General features: G+C 44.4%; 1 non-coding gene across 1 annotated transcript; it reads left to right on the top strand.

Annotated features, from left to right (window-relative positions):
* The first annotated feature begins 14,086 nt into the window (after nucleotides 1-14,086).
* On the top strand, nucleotides 14,087-14,224 carry LOC119924534. Its single transcript, XR_005449243.1, has one exon. It is a non-coding gene; the product is annotated as a small nucleolar RNA SNORA7 (small nucleolar RNA).
* Nucleotides 14,225-17,178: the final 2,954 nt, after the last annotated feature.

Raw genomic sequence — 17,178 nt, 5'->3', positions numbered from 1 at the left:
TAAGTCAGGGTGACACAGAAAGGAGTGGTAGATGAGAAAAAGTGGGGCTTAGTCTGGGAAGGCCTCTTGGAGGAGATGGGCCTTCAATATGGCTTTGAAGTGGGGGACAGTCATTGTCAGATTTGAGGAGGGAGGGCATTCCAGGCCAGAAGGAGGATATATGTCAGAGGTCAGTGGTGAGACAGGTGAGATTGGGGCACAATGAGAAGATTAGCACCAGAGAAGCAAGAATGCATGCTCGGTTGTAGAAGGAGAGAAGGGAGGTGAGAGGAAGCGAGGCTGCAAAGTGATGGAGTGCTCTAAAGCCAATGGTGGGGAGCTTTTGTTTGATTGGGATGGGCAATCACTGGAGATTTTGAGGAGGGGGTGATGACATCTTCTGAACGTTTCTGTAGAAAGATCATCCGGGCAGGGAATAAAGTATGGACTGGAATGGGGAGAGACAGGAGGTTGGGAGGTCAGCAAGGAGGCTGATGCAATAGCAGGATAGGATGAGTGACTGTATAAACATGGTGGCAGTTTGGATGGAGAGGAAAGGGTGGATTTTAACTATGTTGTGAAGGTGGGACCAACAGGATTTGGTGATGGATTGAAGATGTGGGTTGAATGAGAGAGAGGAGTCAAGGATAACACCAAGGTTATGGGCCTGTGAGATGGGAAGGATGGTGGTACTGTCTGCAGTGATAGTAAAGTCTAGGAGAGGATAGGGTTTGGGTGGGAAGATAAGAAGCTCTGTTTTTGATATGCTAAGTTTGAGGTAAGGGGGAACATCCAAGTAGAGATGCCTTGAAGCAGGAAGAGATGCGAGCCTGGAGGGAGAGAGAGATGTCAGGGAAGGCAATGTAAATTTGGGTATCATCTGCATAGAGAAGGTATTTGAAGCCATGGGAGTGAATGATTTCTTCAAGGGAGTGAGGGTAGAAGAAGAATATTTCCTCTACTTTCTCTTTGCTTGAACTTGAACTTAATCCTCCATATTTAGTATTTCTTTTACTTCCTCCTCCCTATTTCTGCAAAATCTACATTAACCTACTTCAGGAAAAAGAATAATCAGTCAATCCATCAGATCTATTGAACAATAAGTGCATGCCCAGTGCTGTACTAAGTGCTTGGGAGAGTACAATATAACTGAGTTAGTTGATACATTCCCTGTCCACACTACTATTGATGAGGCAGTGACACATGTAATAGGAAACTCCCCCAAGGAGTATGGTGTCTAAACCTTCCTAAGTCAGGAAATCCAACCTATACATTCTTTTCATGGCCCCATGTTATTTTTTAAGAAAAGCTAGTTTTCAGTTTCTCCCATTCAACCTCATAAAGTCATATGAGAAGCAGTGTGGCTCAGTGGAAAGAGCACGGGCTTGGGAGTCAGAGGTCATGGGTTCAAATCCCAGTTCTGCCAATTGTCAGCTGTGTGACTTTGGGCAAGTCACCTAACTTCTCTGGGCTTCAGTTGCCTCATCTGTAAAATGGGAATTCAGACTGTGAGCCCCACGTGGGACAACCTGATCACCTTGTATCCTCCCCAGCGCTTAGAACAGTGCCTCGCACATAGTAAGCACTTAACAAATGCCATCATTATTATTATAGGTGAATTCTAGGGGTGATTTATCTGGGCTTTTGCTTGTTCTGTACCACTAAGCCAAAATCAATAATAACAAATGCCATCATCATTATTATTATTATCTGCCGCTTCCAACCTTCTTCCTCACCCTTGGTCGCATCCAGAATCCCTCTGTCAGGACCTGCCAGGGCAGCAGCGGTGGAGACAGTGATCCCCAGGTGCGGGCAACGGCAGAGCTAGAGGCAGCTGGATTTTGCCCCTCACACCTTTGCTTGGCTGCCCGCTCCTTGGCCTCCCCTCACCAAGAGGGGACCAAGTGGTACTTGTGAATGGAAAATTTTCTGAGGAGAATTCTATCCCCTCCCCAGTGAAATCAAGATTTACTAAAGTCTATTCTTAGTGCCCTAACCACGGAAACTATTTTGGGAATCTCAAAGGCAACTCTGAGCTATTCTTAAGTAGCAATGACACATTCCCTTGACTCTCGAATAGAAACTTTATATGGGCCACCAGTTGGGAATGTGGTCATGTCCATACACTGAATTCATACCAGACATTGCTCTATTAAAAAGGTCCTGGGTCATCCTCAAGGGGCTATTGCAAGTTCAGAAAACAAGGCCTGCATATTTCTTACAGTTAGAGATAACTGAGGAAGCATAAGTGAGGAAATGACCATATGAATAAGGTCAATGATATTCACTTATATATAATAAATCACTGCATTGTTACAAGGATTGTTTTTGTGAACTCCAATGAACTTCAGACCACCAGCATTTATTCTTCTTTGATGGTTTTTATAATCTGAGAAATGATTTGCTTAGTGGAAAGAGCACGAGCTTGGGAGTCAGAGGTCATGGGGTCTAATCCCAGCTCTGTCAGTTGTCAGCTGTGTGACTCTGGGCAAGTCACTTAACTTCTCTGGGCCTCAGTTACCTCATCTGTAAAATAGGGATTACGACTGTGAGCCCCACGTGGGACAACCTAATTACCTTGTATCAACCCCAGCGCTTAGAACAGTGCTTGGCACATAGTAAGTGCTTAACAAATACCATCGTTATTATTATTTAAAAGTCGACATATGGAGAACAATAATGGGAATGGCTACTATTAGTCATTGATATTCCCAGATTTAAGGAAGCTTTTCCTATGCAGAAACTGTCCCCTGAAATCCTTAAGGTCCAGATCTGGAGGAGTTTCCTTGGAAATGTCTTTCCAGGGAAGGGTAGAACTTGCCTGCTCTGTGACCTTGGGCAGGTCATTTAACTTCTTTGTGCCTCAATATCCTCATCTGTAAAATGGGGGTTCAATACCAGATCTCTCTCCCTCTTAGGACTGTGGGACAGGGACAATATTTGATCTGCATATGCTGTTATCTACCCTGTGCTCAGCACATATGCCACAGTTATTACAATTGTCCAGGGATTTGCTCCCTGCACTTGAATTTGCTCTTTTTATTCACCCCTCCCTCAGGCTCACAGCACTTATGTATGCATCCATAATTATTTATTTATATTAATGTATGTCTCCCCCTCTAGGTTGTAAACTCACTGTGGGCAGGGAACGTATCTACCAGCTCTGTTGTGTTGTATTCTCCCAAGTGCGCAGTACAGTGCTTTGCACACAGTAAGTGCTCAATAAATATGATTGATTGATTATAATAATGAAGATGATTCTGGTGACAGAAGATAAACAGGGGTCCACTTGCTTAGGACAAGCGCGGCTGAATGCCTCAAGATTATTCTGTGAAGTAGGTTTTGGTAACTTCATTATCAGAGGGGTGGAGGGCTGGGGTCAGATGGGGATGTGGGGGAAGAGAAGAGGAAGGAGAGGCCCTTTTTTCACTCATCCAGACCCTATAAGGCCACCCACTTTCACATCTATCCCACTTGGCTGAGTAAGACTTAACCTAGAGTACATTTCTTTTTAATTTCAAGACCAATCATCTTTTTTTAACAGGAAAGGAAGCTGAGGGAGGGAGAGGTATTTGGTGACATTACAAAGGTCTCGTAACAATTTGAAAAATTTGTCCCAAATCTCCTAACATTTTACCTCCTGATCCCTATTACATTTCAAGGAAATTCAGAGATGTCCAGGAAAAACAAACTTTGTAATATATATGCATATTCCAATATGTTAATTAATTGGTTGATTAATTGGATGGGGAGGTACTAAGCCATAATTAATAATAATAATTGTGGTATTTGTAAAGCGCTTACTATGTGGCAGGCATTGTACTAAGTGCTGGGGTAGATACAAACTAGTAGGTGGGGTTGGACACATAACAGGGACTCACAGTCTTAATCCCCATTTTATAGATGAGGTAACTGAGGCACAGAGAAGTGAAGTGACTTGCCCAAAGTCACACGGGCAGAGGCCTGAGCTTCGCCATGGGGCACAAAGTAGTAATAGGTTTTGCAAAGCACTGTCTTAAGTGCTGGGTGGGAAAAACTGCGAGTGTGAGAATTAGACACTATGAACAAGCTGAGGTTGGTGACAGACACATAAGAAAAGGTGAAATGATAAAAGCACAAAACGGCATAAAAATAATTGTAATAATATTTGTTTAGTGCTTGATATGTGCCAAACACTGTGCTAAGCACTGGGTTAGATACCAGATAATCAGATTGGACATGGTCTATGTCTTATAGTATGAGTAGGATGGAGAACAGCTATTGACTCCCCCCCTCCCCCTCGTCCCCCTCTCCATCCCCCCATCTTACCTCCTTCCCTTCCCCACAGCACCTGTATATATGTATATATGGTTGTACATATTTATCACTCTATTTATTTATTTATTTTACTTGTACATTTCTATCCTATTTATTTTATTTTGTTGGTATGTTTGGTTCTGTTCTCTGTCTCCCCCTTTTAGACTGTGAGCCCACTGTTGGGTAGGGACTGTCTCTATGTGTTGCCAATTTGTACTTCCCAAGCGCTTAGTACAGTGCTCTGCACATAGTAAGCGCTCAATAAATACGACTGTTTGATTGATTGATTGACTCGTGGCTTTGAGGAAAGAGCATGGACTTGGGTGTCAGAGGTCGTGGGTTCTAGTCCCAGCTGTGTCACTTATCAGCTGTGTGATTTTGGGCAAGTCACTAAACTTCCCTGGGCCTCAGTTACCTCATCTGTAAAATGGGGATTAAGACTGTGAGCCCCACATGGGGCAACCTGATTACCTGGTATCTACCCCAGCGCTTAGTACAGTGCTTGGCACAGAGTAAGTGATTAAAAAATGCCATCATCATTATTATTATTATTATTTACAGATGAGGAAACTGGGGCACAGAGAAGTTAAGCCACTTGCCCAAGTCACACAGCAGACAAGTGGCACAGCTGGGTTTAGAACCCAGGTCTTCTGACTTAAGAGCAATAAGGTTTCAGAACGCTAATGTTTTAGAGTCCAACAATCACAGCCATGGTCTCCCTTTAGAAGTCGATGTCATCTCAAGATATTCAGGCTTGTAACCCAGTGGGATGTGCAGAGAAGCAGCGTGGCTCAGTGGAAAGAGCCAAGGCTTTGGAGTCAGAGGTCGTGGGTTTGAATCCCGGCTCTGCCACATGTCTGCTGTGTGACCTTGGGCAAGTCACTTAACTTCTCTGAGTCTCAGTTCCCTCATCTGTAAAAGGGGGATGAAGACTGTGAGCCCCGCGTGGGACAACCTGATCACCTTGTACCCTCCCCAGCGCTTAGAACAGGGCTTTGCACATAGTAAGCGCTTAACAAATGCCATCATTATTATTATTATTATGTGCTAATTTTTGGTGAGACACCAAGAAAACCTAGTTCTTCAGGTCATCTTTACATCAGGCCTAGAGTCGAGGCATCCAAGCTTAATGGCACAAACCTTCTTTCATTCCAACTTGGGTTCTGCAAAGCTTCGTGGCGTCTCTCCAACATGTAGGGGATGAAGCAGGAGATTGTGCAATTTCAATTTCATACCATCTGTCCCTGGATTTCTTTCACCTCCAGGCTGGCGGCTGGAGTCCGAGGAGCCTCAGTGGACCTCTGCCCGGTTTTGCCCAGCATGAACCTGAAAAGAAGCACTTCAAAGAGCAGCAGAGAAACGGGCTACCTCACGGGGCTCGGCTTGCTCGGAGGAACGGGAACTGTTGTTCCTGGCATCATTCAGCAGATGTACTTGACAGCCCTATTAAAAACAGTGTTAAGTCTACAGGAGTTGGCAATCTCTCTGAGAATCTAGCCAAGAAATGTCAGATTGCTCACGGGTGAGAAAGAACACAGGCCACTGAAAAGAGAGAGAGTGAAAGATTTGCTGGCATTCTACTCAGCTGAAAGCATTCTTTATTCACAGGAGATAATCTCTATCGCAGCCCAGTGTCTTAAGCCATAAACTCTTTTCCATCCCACTTACCAATTAGAATCTCACCATTCACAGTAGAAACCAGAGTTTTTAAAACTCTGAAGTGGCTTTTATGGCTGCTGAATCAGAAATAAAGTCAACTGACAGATTATTTACACGGTCTCCTTCATTGCTTTCTCCCCAACTGCCCTGAGTTCTGCTTCCAGGCAACCTGAATTAATTGATACCACAAAGGCCAGGAAGTCTCAAATTTGGTTTCAAATTCCAACTGGGGCACATAGATGCTAAAGGCGTCTCTGAATATGCCCAGCAAGGTCAGGGGCATTTTTCCTATCGACAGAAAGGCCTAACCCATCCCGGGGTGGTTGAGTCCATTTAACAAGAGAACGTCATGTATTTTCCGTATAATGAACGGGTGATAAACATCTTCTCCTAGCAGCACTATGTAGTCTTCAAGCAGAATGCCAATTCTCACGCTAATGAAAAACATCATTTTAAAACATCTTGTACGTTCCAAAGGCCCAGTTTTTCTTATCCTGGTTATATCGCTCCCCATGGGAAGCATTTCTCACTCTGTGGATTTTCCACAACATTACACTGCGACTTTGTGGAGAGGACCTGGGAAACAGCACCAATTACCTCGTAGTCTTCTGCGCCACAAGCAATATCCACTTTTGGTGAAGGAATTGCCAGTCCACCCTATCAGTCACCCAAGTCCTGCAAGTCGGAAAAATAAACAAAACCTGACTACTCCATTCCCTAAGTTATGACCCCACCAACCTCTCCTGCCACTTCCAACTTTATTCCTCTCTGAACAATAGGTTATGTATTATTTAAGTCAGCGGGACGTCGAGAAATCATGTTGCTGGGTAAGTGATGACTCCAAAAGGAATACCTTTCCATAGAGCATATGTTTTCAAACTGCTTAAGCCCCAGATTCCGCTTAACATGTGGAAACTCATATGGCATTAGGGATATAACAAACTCTCTAAACCCTGACACTTATGAAAATTCCAGGGTCTCATTTCCCCTTCAATCACCGATCCATGCCCAAGAATCTCTCAAAGCTAGGAAATTTTATTTCGCTTGCAGATCTGAGAAGCTGAGAAAATCACTCTGTAGGTGGAATCTTCCATTAGGCACTGTCCCCTGTGTGAAAATCACAACCATGCCCAAAATACATTGGAAGGGCTGAAGTGTTTTTTGTTATCCATAAAGCAAACTTTGAGGGGATCTATCGGAGAATAAATGGGCTTGCACGTGTCAGGCATGGCTCAGTGAATGAACCAGGCTTGTGGTTTTTCTAACCCATAAGACAAGACTCCTGACTTCAAACGGGAGCTCTTGACAGGATGTGACAATTTACTTACCCAATGGACTAGCTGGCTTTAGAAGGGGAACTCTGACAAATTTTCAGTTCAGGGACAAACACAGTCCAAGGGTGCAGCTTATGGCAATGAAGCTATTTAGTTGTGCAATTGAGGGACTTGAAAGGGGTGGGAGGTTGACAAAGGGGTTGAAGTAAATGTTGGTTTAGTTCTAAATATGCAGGGCATTTGTGAAAAAATCCCAAATGCCCTTGCAAAAATGAGGTTTTCAGGTGACACCTTCAACCAGCCAAAGGCACCATTAGGAGGGAAGATGATGGAGGCTCTGAATAATGCATGCAAGACAATTTCCAAAATCACCCTTTAACTAGGACCACATTCCCCTCTCTGTCTCCATGAATGTGATTCGCCCTTTGCACATTCTGATGCATAAAGAATGCATTGAGTTTGGCAGAAGTTGAAGATAGCCCCTGTGGATAAGACCTAATGGACACCATCCTGGAATAATATACACAGCTCAACCTCCAGACATGTGTCTTCAATTTAAAATAATTCAGCAATCATGTTCGACCAGAACCTGATTACACAAAATGGGACTTTTTAACTCCCAGACTTGGATCAAATTTTAAGGCCACAAAAAAAAAGATAATATGTGCCATGTTTATACATTCCAGATACTGTGGTTCAGTGATCTGCACACAAATTTAACCGTTTCTTTGAGTCCCTGATCAAGCCATTGATGACTATTTTCCATCCATAAATCTGGACTTTCCCTTTGGGGGCCTCATGGAGAGAAGTTGGGATTGTGAATACTAAAGAGAAAATGAGCTACAAGTAAATCCAGGTCAGTAAAGTGGGTTTCCCAGAGACCTTGGTTTCCCAGAGCTTGAAACAAAAAGGATTCTGGGCCAAGAACTTTGTCAACCTCCACCAAAATGCAGGTCTAGTTCATCAGTTCCACAGCGGTCTTGGTCTTGTTTCGTTTTCAGTTTTGGTCCCTATTTCTCCATGGGCAGCTACCTCCTCCCCACCCCTCTCCTTTCATTTGTCTCCTTCCCTTTTCTCTCCTTTCTCCCGCTTTTTCCTCCCTTTGAAAGAGTAATGATTTGGAAAGCTAATGACTTCCCCAGACAGGGCAAATGGAGAAGGGAAGAAATGGAATTCTCTAATTATCATGAATAGTTTTCCGGCACATGATGGGGGCAGGGGGGATGTTTCCAATAGCTCCCAGAGAAGCTAACTCTATAGGTTCACAAACTCCTTATGAATATCACTGAGGAGAAACCCCATTCTACCAGAATGAACCTCAGGGTTAAATTCCTTTTATTTGGCAGCGTCTTTCGGCCCAGCAGGTAGACATTCTCTAAAATTGAAAGATGAAGGAGGATTAAATGGATTAAGAATAAAGAGAATTGGACTCTAGACTGCAAGTTCCTGGTGGGCAGGAATTCTACCAATTAAATCATATTGCACACTCCCAAGTGCTCAATACAGTGCTTTGCACAGAGTGAGCACCCGATACAGAGAAGCAGCATGACCTAGGGGATAAAGCAAGGGTCTGGGACTTAGAGGACCTAGGTTTTAATCCCGGCTCTGTCATTTGTCTGCTGTGTGACCTTAGGCAAGTCACTTTGCTTCTGACACTTCACTTCTCTGTGCCTCAGTTCCTTCATCTGTAAGATGGGGATTCAATACCTATTCTTCCTCTAAAACGGTGAGCTCCACATGGGACCTGATTTTCTTAAATTTACCCCAGCACTTAGTACAGTACTTGACACGTAGTAAGTGCTTAACAAATACCACTATTATCATTATTAATGTGCTTTAGGAAGAAGATCTGCACTGCAAAATGTAGATTAGACGGAACAGGGAAGAAACTGGACAAAGGAAGATCAGTAAGGAGGCTGATGCAGAGCAAGAAAGGTGAGGAGGGCTTAAACCGGGGTGGTGGCAGTAAGGGGGTGTAGAGGAAAAGACAGATCCCAGCACTTTTGTGGAAGACAAACCTGCAGGATGAAGAGGCAGATTGATTGTAGGAAGGGAAAGACAAAGTGGAGCCTATGATGCCATTGATGTGGTGAGTTTCTGGGGTGGGGAGGACTGTGATGAGAAAGGTAGGAGGGTGTTGGTTCCAGATGGAAAATGAGGTGTCTCATTTTCGGAGTTATGGCTCACCCTGACCTAATCTGTCAGTCAGTTTGTTCATTCGTTCATTCAATCATATTTATTGAGTGCTTACTGTGTGCACTTGGGAGAGTACAATAAAACAATATAACAGATGCATTCCTTGCCCACACAGAGCTTACAGTCCAGAGGGGGAGACAAATACTAATATAAATAAATACATTACAGATAGGAATGTAAATGCTGTGGGGCTGGGATGGGAGATGAATAAAGGAAGCAAGTCAGGGCAAAGCAGAAGGGACTTGAATGAAAGGAAAAGAGGGCTTAATCAGGGAAGGCCTCTTGGAGGAGATGTGCCTTCAATGAGGTTTTGAAGAGCGGTAGAGTAATTGGCTGGTGGACTCATTCATTCATTCAATCGTATTTACTGAGCGCTTACAGTGTTCAGAGCACTGGACTAAGATCCTGGGAAGTACAAGTTGGCAACATATACAGATGGTCCCTACCCAACAATGGGCTCACAGTCTAGAAGCGGGAGACAGACAACAAAACAAAACATGTGGACAGGTGTCAAGTCCCCAGAACAAATAGAATTAAAGATAGATGCACATCATTAACAAAATAGAATAGTAAATATGTACAAGTAAAATAAATAGAGTAATAAATCTGTACAAACATAAATACAGATGCTATGGGGAGGGGAAGGAGGTAGGGTGGGGGGGATGGGGAGGAGGAGAGGATAAAGGGGACTCAGTCTGGGAAGGCCTCTTGGAGGAGGTGAGCTCTCAGTAGGGCTTTGAAGGGAGAAAGAGAGCTAGCTTGGAGGATGTGTGGAGGGAGGGAGGGCATTCCAGACCAGGGGGAGGATGTGGGCCGGGATTCGATGGCGGGACAGGCGAGAACGAGGTACAGTGAGGAGGTTAGCGGCAGAGAAGCATGGAGGGTGTTATGAGGAGGGGGGCCATTCCAGGACAGAGGCAGGATTTGGGCAAGAGGTCAGCAGTGAAATAGATGAGATTGAGGTACAGCAAGAAGGTTAGGCCAAGCCTGGGAAAGGCTGGAATGTGGATTGCTATTCAGGGCAGCTGAAGGGGAGAGGTAAAAGTCATCAACAGGACAGCAGTCTAGGGAACAAACTGCTGGTGGTGTCTTACTTCCGTGCTCTAGAAAGAAGTCATCTTGCCCCAAACCTTTCAAACCTCTTCCCTTCGCTTCCTTTACATCTCTCCCCTGGGACCCCCAGGTCTGTACAAGAGCAGATGTGTGTTGGGGTTTTGGGGAGTACTGGGCTATGAAAGCAGTATTGCCTAGTGGAAAAAGCTCAGGTCTGGAAGTGAGAGGACCTGGATTCTTTCATTCATTCAGTCGTATTCAGTGAACGCTTAATTCATTCATTCATTCAATCGTATTTATTGAGCACTTACTGTGTGCAGAGCACTGTACTAAGTGCTTGGGAAGTACAAGTTGGCAACATATAGAGACGGTCCCTACCCAACAAAGGGCTCACAGTCTAGAATGGGGAGACAGACAACAAAACAAAACATGTGGACAGGTGTCAAGTCGTCAGAACAAAATGTGTGCAGAACACTCTACTAATTGCTGGAGAGAGTACAATGTAACAGTAAACAGACACATAAATGTATATTCCCTGCCCACAGCGAGTTTACAGTCTAGAGTTTCAATCCCGACTCCCTCACTTGTCTGCTGTGTGACCTTGGGCTAGTCACTTACCTTCTCTGTGCCTCAATCCATTTGTAAAATGGTGCTTAAGACTGTGAGCCTCATATGGGACAGGGACTGTGTCCAACCGGGTTAACTCATATCTGCCCCAGTGCTTAGTACAGTGCCTGGCACATAGTAAGGGGCTAAACAAATACCATAAAAAAGCCCTACCTCAAGCTGAATGATATTGTATCTGCTCTAGAAGAGAAGAAGGAAACATGGAAAGGGTCAAGTAAGCAGTGTCTCACCCATCACAAAGGGAAATAGCATCCTCCCCCGACAGGAGGAAAACCGACGGCACATTTCTCTGGAACCCAGCAGACCTGATTCTTGCCCTGGTCACTGAAGATGATTAAAGACAGAGCCAATCTCAGGCACCACAATGGAAGCCACTTGCTCCTGACCTTGCTTAGACCCTGTCTGAACCCAAGGAAAGCTGCTGGAAGAAGGTATTGTTTCCTCTCGCACAGTTGGAAGCAGAGGACAAATATTTCAAAGTGACAGTGCTAGTTTAGAAATTGTGCTCTCTGGCTCTCTTTGGTGTTGGTGGTGGTGGGCTGTGTGTGTTTGTGTGTGTTCCTGAACACCTTTTCCCCAAGAAAAAGCCTTTCAGCTAGTTTTTATGGTATTTGTTAAGCACATACTACGTGCCAAGAACTTTTCTAAGCACTGTAGTAATAGTAATAGTAATAATGACATTTATTAAGCGCTTACTATGTGCAAAGCACTGTTCTAAGCGCTGGGGAATACAAGGTGATCAGGTTGTCCCACGTGGGGCTCACAGTCTTAATCCCATTTTACAGATGAGGTAACTGAGGCACAGAGAAGTTAAGTGGCTTGCCCAAGGCCCCTCAGCTGACAAGTGGTGGAGCCGGGATTCGAACCCATGACCTCTGACTCCAAAGCCCGTGCTCTTTCCACTGAGCCATGCTGCTTCACACTGCTGCTAGTAGATGCAAGTTAATCAGGCTGGATGCAGTCCCTGTCCCACATGGGGCTCACAGTCAGGCAGGAGGAAGAACGGGTATTGAATCCCCATTTTTCAATTGAGGAAACTGAGGCATAATGAAATGAAGTGATTTTCTGAAGCCCACACAGCAGATGAGTGGCAGAGGCAGGATTAGAACCCAGGTCCTCTGGCTCCCAGGCCTGGGCTCTTTCTACCAGGCTTTGCTGCTTCCCTCGTTAATCTAGATTAACTAATTCACTGCTTTTGAATGAAAATGAATGAACCTTGGTGGGGAGGGGAGCTTTCCTTGCCCACCGCAGATACTTGTCTAGTGATCACTAGTGTCACCTTAGAGCAGGTAATTTTTTAATGGAAAATATAGAAGCCGGCTTTTCTCATCATGCCTCGGAAGAGGACTGCCTCTCTCCCCCACCATTTTCCGCTTTGCGCTTCATCCGGAGAGAGAGAGTGGAGTGAGCATTGCCAGAGTCTGGTTCTACTGGATGAGATTCCAGTGGGTACGCAGCTCTGAGCTTGGGACCCAGGGAAGCATCTATGTGGGACAAGGTGGAGTCTCTAGCGTGCTTCTTCTTTCCTTCTCTCAGTTACAAAAGTTCTAGTCTCAAATCTTTGCAACTTGGTCCTAGCTGTTTGCAGAAATATCAGTATGGCGGATACAGGCAATAGTGGGGATTAAGGATCACAGGTCAGTGCTCCCTTTCTAGACTGTGAGCTCCTTATGGTCAGGGAATGTATCCGTTTATTGTTGTACTGTACTCTCCCAAGCACTTAGTACAATGCTCTGCACACAGTAAGAACGCAATATATGACTCAATGAATGAATAAACGAATGAATGCTGCCCAGGGAATAGGCACACTGTGATGTCAGTTAGACCTCTTCACATGTGTTTTATTTAGGCAGAAATCACACCAGTAACAATAATAATAAAAGCTTGATGTGGGCATGGAATGTGCCTGCTTATTGTCATATTTTACTCAACCAAGTGCTTAGTATAGTGCTCTTCACACAGTAAGAGTGCAATACGATTGAATGAATTGAATAATAATAATAATAACAATGATAGTTATATTGTCTGTGCATGTCTTCCCACTCAAAAACCTCAGATGGTTGCCCATCCATCTCCACATCGAACAGAAACTCCTCACCATTGGTTTTAAGGCTATCAACTCTCTCCTTCCTACTTTACCTGGTTCTTCTCCTACTTTATTATCATTATGGTATTTGTTAAGCACTTATTACGTATTAAGCACCTTTCTAAGCGCTGGGGTAGATACAACCTAATCAGTTTGGACACAGTCCCTGTTGCACAAGGGGCTCACAGTCTTAATCTCCATTTTTCAGATGAGGTAAATGGAGCTCAGTGAAGTGAAGTGACTTTCCCAAGATCACATAGCAAACAGGTGGCAAATTTGGGATTAGAACTCAGGTCCTCCTGACTTCCAGGCGGACGGTTTAACCACTAGGCCATTCTCAAACCGGCCTGCGTACTTTATACCCTCTAACACCAACCTACACGTTGTGCCTCTATCTCCTCTCTGTCACCACTGACCCCTTGATCACATCCTCTCTCTGGCCTAGAAGTCCCTCCTTCTTCCCATTTAACAGACCAGCACTCTCGCAAATCATGTCTTCTAAGAAACCTCCCCAGACTAACCTCTTATTTCCTCACCCTATACATCTTCCTCTGTGCAATGCCTATGCACATTTTAGTCTGTACCCCTTAAACACTTTGTTACTTACTCCACCCTCAGCCCCACAGCACTTATGTAAATATATTCTGCTGTTTCCCCAGGCTATAGTTTATTTTAAGGTTTGTTTCCACCAGTAGATTGTAAGCTTCTTGAGGGCAGGAATAATGTCTACCAACTCTACTGTTTTCTACAATCCCAAGTGTTTAGTACAGTGCTCTGCACACAGTAAGCACTCAATAAATATGATTGATTGATTGCCAAGAACCATACTAAGCACTGGAGTAGATAATAATAAGATGAAACAGAGCACAGAGTCCCACATGGGGCTCACGGTCTAAATAGGGAGTAAAGGTATTTACCCTTCTCAGGGTCGCACCTGGAGAATTTCCAGTCCTCTACCAGTCTCGACTATGGGAGGGAGAGTCAAGCAGAGGCCTACCCATTCCATTCTTAGTTTGGCCAGTGGCTAGAGAGCGGAAGGCAGTCTGCGACAACTCAAACTCACCCATGCCGTGCAGCAGCAGCATGGGGGAAAGTCAAGGGCGGAGACTCAAGTTGACTGCATGGAAGAAGGCAGTGGTCAACCATTTCCATATATTTACCAAGGAAACTCTATGGATCCACTCCCAGAACGATTGCAGATGGAGGCGGAGCATTCTGATAGAGATGTGTCCATGGCGTTGCTATGGGTCAGAGATGACTCGACAGCATAAGACAAGACAGACATTTAATTCTCATTTTACTGATGAGGAAACTGAGGCACAAGAAAGTAAATTACCTGCCCAGGGTCCCACACCAGGGAAGTGACAGTGCTGGGATTAGAACCCAGGCCTTCAGATTCCAGATCCTCACTTTGTCCATAAACTTTCAGGCAAGGTAAACACCTGCACTAAATACCTTTGCCAAGAAACAGAGATGATATCATTCTGATTGGCTGGCTATTACCACCTACATGCGTAAATGCAAGAATTTTAGGCCTGTGTTTATAGCTCAAAGGGACAGGGCTTCTTGTAGAAAATCACCAATAGGAATTTATAGACAGCTAATCCCCAGTCTAAGCCCCGATGCAGGGCAGCTCCATTATATGATCCCAAGGTGCCAAGGAATAGTAGTAATAGTAGCGGTGATAGTATTGGTAGCAGTAATAGTATTTTACCACTTGCTAAGTACTGGGCTAAACACTGGTGTATCTGACCTCGTCACTGTCCCACATGGTGCTCACAGTCTAAATAATAATAATAATGGTGGTATTTATTAAGCGCTTAATATATGCAAAGCACTGTTCTAAGCGCTGGGGGGGTCACAACGTGATCAGGTTGTCCCCGGGGGGGGCTCACAGTTTTAATCCCTATTTTTACAGATGGGGTAACTGAGGCACAGAGAAGTTAAGTGACTTGCCCAAAGTCACACAGCTGACAGTTGGCAGAGCGGAGATTTGAACCCATGACCTCTGACTCCAAAGCCCGTGCTCTTTCCACTGAGCCACGAAACTGAGGTAGGCCGATACAAAATAAATAAATATAAATAAATAAATAAATGAATAAATAAACAAAACACTGCTCCAGGTTCCAGATGTACCAGAAAGCAGGTTCTGCATAAAATCTCTTGCATATTACATAAAGGAAAGTCAGATCATCGCCTTGTCTTGAGAATCTATATCCTTCACCATTCTTAATGGTTGGAGGTTGGCTTTTTAACTCATTTTTCTATTTCTCAGCGTATCATGCAGGGCTTAGAACAGTGCTTGGCACATAGTAAGTGCTTAACAAATACCATCATCATTATTTATTTATTCATTTACATTAATGTCAGTCTCCGTCTCTAGACTGTAAGCTCACTGAGGGCAGGGAATGTGTCTGTTTCTTGCTATATTGTACTCTCCCAAGCACTTTGTACATTGTTCTGCACACAGTAAGTCCTCAATAAATGTGGTTGACTGACTGACTTTGGACATTGGGCTGCCTTGGTAGCCAGAGTCCTGGGACAGCAATCTTGTTGTGTCTCAGATTATTCATTCATTCATTCATTCAATTGTATTTATTGAGCGCTTACTGTGTGCAGAGAACTGTACTAAGCGCTTGGGAAGTATAAGTCGGCAACATATAGAGACGGTCCCTACCCAACAACAGGTTCACAGTCTAGAAGGGGGAGACAGACAACAAAACAAAACATGTAGATGGGTGTCAAAACCGTCGGAACAAATAGAATTATATCTATATGCACATCATTAACAAAATAAATGGAGTAGTAAATATGTACAAGTGAAATAGAGTAATAAATCTGTACAAATATTTACAAGTGCTATGGGGAGGGGAATGAGGTAGGGAAGAGGGTGGGGGGGGGTGGGGAGGAGGAGAAGAAAAAGGGGGCTCAGTCTGGGAAGGTCTCCTGGAGGAGGTGAGCTCTCAGTAGGGCTTTGAATGGAGGAAGAGAGCTAACTTGGTGGATGTGTGGAGGGAGGGCATTCCAGGCCAGGGGAAGAATGTGAGCCGGGGGTTGATGGCAGGACAGGTGAGAATGAGGCCCAGTGAGGAGGTTAGCGGCAGAGAAGCGGAGGGTGCGGGGCCGGGCTGTAGAAGGAGAGAAGGGAGGTGAGGTAAGAGGGGGTGAGGTGATGGACAGCCTTAAAGCCAAGAGTGAGGAGATTTTCCTTGATTCGTAGGTTGACAGGCAGCCACTGGAAATTTTTGAGGAGGGGAGTGACATGCCCAGAGAGTTTCTGCACAAAGACAATCCGGGCAGCAGCGTGAAGTATAGATTGACGTGTGGAGAGACAGGAGGATGGGAGATCAGAGAGGAGGCTGATGCAGTAATCCAGTTGGGATAGGATGAGAGATTGAACCAGCAAGGTAGCGGTTTGGATGGATTAAAACCTTTGCTTTTCGTGAAAGTTTTTTTCAGGTGCAGGCCATCACACAGCTTCCGTCTCTGGCTTTTAAAGGTCCATAGTGTTCCTCTGTTTCTGTAAAATGGTTCATTACTATTTGTGTTTGCCTTTTTGGAGCATAGTCATCGACATTTACCATTTCCTACAGGATTAATTCAAGGACTTTCATTAACAAGTGTCGGAAGTTGAGATGGAAAGATTTCCATATTGACAGGAAGAGCATTCTGCACCAGCGTTTCCTGATTAGAGGACTGTTTGCCTTCCACGTACAAATCAGTCAACTTTTCACGGGAGCCAATGGGTTGGGTAAAATAGGAACCAAGTTATATTACCTTAATGTCTCCCAGCCCCCTTAGATGATGAGTCTCTTGTAGGACAGGGTCTGTAACTGATCTGATTGTACTGTGTCTACCCAAGGGCATGATACTATACTTGGCACGTAGTAAGTATAAAATTATTATTATTATTATTATTATTATTATTATTAATCTACCCCTCTGGACTGTAAACTTTCTGTGGGCAGTTAACATGCCTACCAACTATATTATACTGTACTCTCCCAA

This window comes from Tachyglossus aculeatus, chromosome 2 (genome assembly GCF_015852505.1).
Source record: "Tachyglossus aculeatus isolate mTacAcu1 chromosome 2, mTacAcu1.pri, whole genome shotgun sequence".
In the NCBI taxonomy this organism is placed as follows: Eukaryota; Metazoa; Chordata; class Mammalia; order Monotremata; family Tachyglossidae; genus Tachyglossus; species Tachyglossus aculeatus.
Note: the sequence above shows the minus strand (reverse complement) of the source record. Positions and strands in the feature narration are given on the sequence as shown.